At 32.3% G+C, this 5,000-nt stretch overlaps 1 protein-coding gene across 1 annotated transcript in view; it reads left to right on the top strand.

The window, feature by feature from the left end:
* The window catches only part of ptprma (protein tyrosine phosphatase receptor type Ma), a 207,633-nt gene that overhangs the window by 48,266 nt on the left and 154,367 nt on the right, over nucleotides 1–5,000 (top strand). The window lies entirely within an intron of this gene.

The raw sequence follows: 5,000 nt of genomic DNA, 5'->3' as shown, positions 1-5,000 counted from the left end.
ACTTAACATTTATTTCAAGTAAATAAAATATTTTTATTTATTTTTAGTACTTCAAATAAAGTAGTATTTTATTTTACTTAAAAATATTTTAATTACTTAGAATAAATGTTTTTTTTTTTAGTTGTATTAATTTTAGTGCTTCAAATTAAATAGTATTTTATTTAACTTAACATTTATTTGAAATAATTAATCTTTTTTTATTTAATGGTTTTAGTTTTAGTTATTGGTAATAACTCTGACAGGAGGCTTACAAGTAAAAATATTTTCCCTTTTATTGTGACATTGTTTATTGTAGAGTCTGTTGTGCTCTGTTTCCATTTCAGAGCAGTGCATTGAGCCCAATTAACTTATTTAAGGTTCTTTATGACCCTTTTTAAGCTGTTTTTAAACATCTTTTTCTATGTGAGTAAATTTCACCGTAAATTAAATTAACAAAATAGAAATGAGAATTTAGAAGCCATTTGGAGTATTAGAGAAGGATAATGGACTTGTGTATTTTTTTGTTTTATTTTTTTAGTTTCTCGGTAAAGGTTTTATGTTTTTTATTCATTAATGAGTAACTGTTGAACATCCACCAGTTTGGACTTCAGATTTGTGAATGGGAAGCTTACAAGTGGAAATATTTTCCATGTTTATTGTGACATTGTTTATTGAGTCTCTGTTGTTCTGAAAACTGAGACAGTCATGCATTACTGTAAAAAAAAAAAACTAGGGATGCATGATATATCTGCCACCATATCGGTATCGGCCGATAAATGTTAACTTTGTCAGTTAAGGGGTTAATGGTGAGACTTTGTTTGTAATTAGGCTCTCAAAAATTATATAAAAATGTGGATTTAGATTTATTTGCTAACATCGGTTATCGGCTTTTATATATAAAGAATTATCGGTTATCGGTATCAGCCAAAATTTTCATATCGGTGTATCTCTAAAAAAAAACTGTGGCATATTTTCCAGTAGTGCTCGGGAAAGTTGCTTTTAAAGGTAATGGATTACAATGTTGCAATACTCCCTTAAAAAGTAACCAGTTGCGTTACTTTTTATGGAAGGTAATGCATTACGTAACTTTTGCTTGACTTTGCTTGTTTGTTTTTAATAAAAAAAGTTCTAGTTTTGGCAAATGTAGAATCCCTTTCATGCCAGAAGTGAAATGAATGAGTGTCAGCCTGAAGGAAATGTAGATTCAGGCTCAGCTCAAACCATTCTGGATTGCATGAAGAATAAAGTTCTCACACTCTTCAACAATTAAAAGAAACACAGATATCATGTTTAAAATCAGTTTTGCTTATTCATATGGTTGAATTAGATCACCAAAGGTCAGCAAAGACAAAATGGGATTAAATACATAAAGGATATTTGTGTATTAAATTATTACAGGTGTGCATCATATTCAGAGTTTGCATCTTATCAGTTTTGGTTATTGTGGATTTGTTAATATTTTTCCAATTATTAAGACTTAAAGAAAAACGTAAAAATCCAAGCACCTTTTGAAGTTTTCTCTGTGAACATTTTTGCAGTGAACAGCAGTTTGCACGAGAATGCGATGTTTGATTCATCGAGCTGCATTCGTTTCTCGCTGTGATCTCTGAAACAGCAGCTCCTGGTGTTTTCTTGATTCCTGTGGCCCCGCTGACCACGACGGCCCTCACAGAAGTGGTTCTGGGTGGTAATCAATACGTGAAGCTCATATGAGTGTGACAGTCGGCCTGCAGTAGTTCACCGCTCTTATCTATTTAATTCTATTTCATGTCCAGCGAGGTCAAGGCCAGAGGGATATATTGGTGTTTCTCATTTGGCTGGTGTCAGACCGAGCGCCCTGCTTCACACACTTTCACTGCGGAGAGAGGAGCAGGTCTGAATCTCCGTCGACCGCTTTCTCATCAGCGTGCCGATAATGGCATCACCCTCCCAGCCACGTGGAAGATCCAGGTGCTGCTTGGGAAAGATGAGCGTGTCACAAACTCATGACACCTGCCAGGAATATTTTTTTCTAAAATAAATGGGAGGGTATGTATGTGAATTTTTTTTGAAAGAATCTATTTAATTAATGAGTTTTATTTGTCAGTGCAGTTTATACATTTCATTTATAATTATTTTATTTATTTGTCATTTATTTATGTATTATTATACATAAAGTATTTAAGATGGTAGTATTTTTGTAAAAATTTTTATACAGTTAACAAAAATATTTTTTTGTTTAATGATGCATACATACAGTACATAAATAAATAATAAGAATTGTATAACCAAATATTTTTATTTATTTTATTGTATTTTTTATTGTAAATAAATCTACAGTACAGTCTGCAGTTTTTTTTAATTAATAACAAACAAACATTACATTTAATGAATTAGTTAAATAATTTATTATGAAGTAATTATGATAGTAGTATTTTTGTACAGCTTGTAATTTTTTGGTTGCATTGATTAACTAATGTAATAAAAATTAATAGAAATCGTTTATTCATTCATACATAAATTAAATTAGATATTTACTTATGATGGTAGTATTTGTTGTACTGTCCTTAGTTTGTTGATATAAAATTATCTAAAAGTTAAAAACCTTCTATTAGTATTTCTTTACTGTAATTGAGTGTAAATGACTATTATAGTGATAGAAATTTATAAACACTAGAGAAAGAGAATTAAATATCTGCACATTTATGAAATGTGTGGGTAATAACGTCCTTTGTCAATGAAAATAAAAGGTTTAAATCTCTGTGCATGGTGTGTAATACGAGCTGGAGTCATTAGTGTGGGTGCTGTTGTAGAGATGTAGTCGAAGCAGTGAGTATCGTGTGTCTCCACCACCACACCGTCTTGAGACATGAAAGCTCAGCTAACAGGTGTAACGCACTCACTGCTGCTGCTCTTTATCCTCCGTCCTGCTGGAAGATGCTAATAGCTCCATAAATCTCCAGCCGAGCAGTTCATATGTGCGTTATCACACGCTCAAGGTCATTCATGACTTTACTGACCTCACATATCTGATGCAGTTTGACTCTTTTTTAATGACTGTAAGTATACTTTTTATTAAACGACAGACAGAAGGAGGTTTGTTTGTTTTTTATTTTTTTATTCTGGATTTTTTTTTTTTTTGAGTGTGTGGTTAATTTGATTTATAAGTGCAATTTAATTTATTACAAATAAATACAAATACATTTTATAAATGTTATTTTTTTTATCAATTATATACATAATTTTATACATACTTATTTAAATTAGATAATAATTTTAATTATTTTAAAAAAAATTGTTCAGCCTGTATTTTTTTTATTAATTTGATTAATGAATATAATTTAATGCATTATAAATACATTTATAAACAAATAATGTTATACTACATTGTATTGCCTGTGCTTTATTGATTGATAGAATTTAAATTAATTTCTTTACAATTTTTATAATTATATAAAAAATATAAATTATACATTTATAATACATTTTAATTTATTTATAAATTATTTATTTTTATTTTACATAAGAATTCCGTTATATATATATATATATATATATAGATATATATATATATATATATATATATATATATATATATATATATATATATATATATCAGGGTTTCCGTTGTCCGGTAATTACCGGACATTGGCCGGGAAAAAAATTAAATGTCCGAAAAAATTAAATCTCTCCGGTCAAATTGTCAGATTAAAACTGCCTAATAATCCTGGCCCCGCCCCCCTAACACAATCTGAATCAACCGTTTGAAAGTTTTTAAACAACATCGCATGTTGCATTTCAAATAAAGCGCACGCCTAACGGCTATAATATAGACCTAAACCACGAACTATTGAGAGACGTTTCAAATATGGCCAGGCCCAGGCAGACTAGCCTTAAAAGTTTTTTTCAGAAAAATGGAAAAAATGGTGCCGGTCAAAGTGACCGGCAGAGGTTTCGTTTTCCGGACATTTTGATGATATACCGGTCAAATATCGCCTCTTAATTAGTCAAGTTGAGGAAAACTGAAAGCAGTTTATGTAATTTAAAAAAATTACATAATCAGGCCGTATATGCAACGTTTATTAGCCTAACTTTCAAATAGATGGAAAAAACAAACATGAAAACATGAACGTCCCGATTGGCGTCAATCAACCAATTGTTTTTTACTAAAACATGGTCATTGCTCTGACTATGTTCAATGAGAGCAGACATTCTCAAATTATTCGACCCTCTTGTGAATCCGTTGCGTCGTCCTGCCTTTTCGCAGCGCGAACAGAACATTTTTTCGTTACCATCAACTACCTCACATCTTAGCCATGGGAACTTGTCACTCCATTCCGACCGATACGCCCTACACTTCGGCTTTTTCTCCGGTGGTGGCAGAGCTGTCTGGCTCTGGACATCTGAGGCTTCAGGCGTTCCTGATTCAGTATCCCTCCTTCGCGTCTGGCCTCTGAAAAAAACTTTTAAAGGCTAGTCTGCCTGGGCCTGGCCATATTTGAAACGTCTCTCAATAGTTCGATTGGTTTAGGTCTATATTATAGCCGTTATTTGAAATGCAACATGCGATGTTGTTTAAAAACTTTCAAACGGTTGATTCAGATGTTGTGTTAGGGGGGCGGGGACACGGGAGCGGGGGCGGGGGCCGGGATTATTAGGCAGTTTTAATCTGACAATTTGACCGGAGAGATTTAATTTTGTCGGAATTTCAGTTTAATTTTTTTTGCCGGCCCAATGTCCCTGTAATTCCTGGACAACGGAAACCCATGATATATATAATATATATATATATATATAATATATATATATATTAAAAAATCTAATTAAATTTACTTATAATGCATCAGATGTATGACCTTTAGACAGACAGTAAATCTCTAAAAATTTCCTCCCAAGCAGAAGTGGAAGGTTTGGTTACTGACTGTGGGCCGTTCAGATAGTTTGTTCATTGGTAGCTTGATTCCTGAAGAGTGAAAAACTGCTTTCTCAGTCCTAAAATGTCTTAATGTGATTCTGCTGGTCGTGTGGACGACTGAACTCTC

Source organism: Cyprinus carpio, chromosome A24 (genome assembly GCF_018340385.1).
Source record: "Cyprinus carpio isolate SPL01 chromosome A24, ASM1834038v1, whole genome shotgun sequence".
In the NCBI taxonomy this organism is placed as follows: domain Eukaryota; kingdom Metazoa; phylum Chordata; class Actinopteri; order Cypriniformes; family Cyprinidae; genus Cyprinus; species Cyprinus carpio.
Note: the sequence above shows the minus strand (reverse complement) of the source record. Positions and strands in the feature narration are given on the sequence as shown.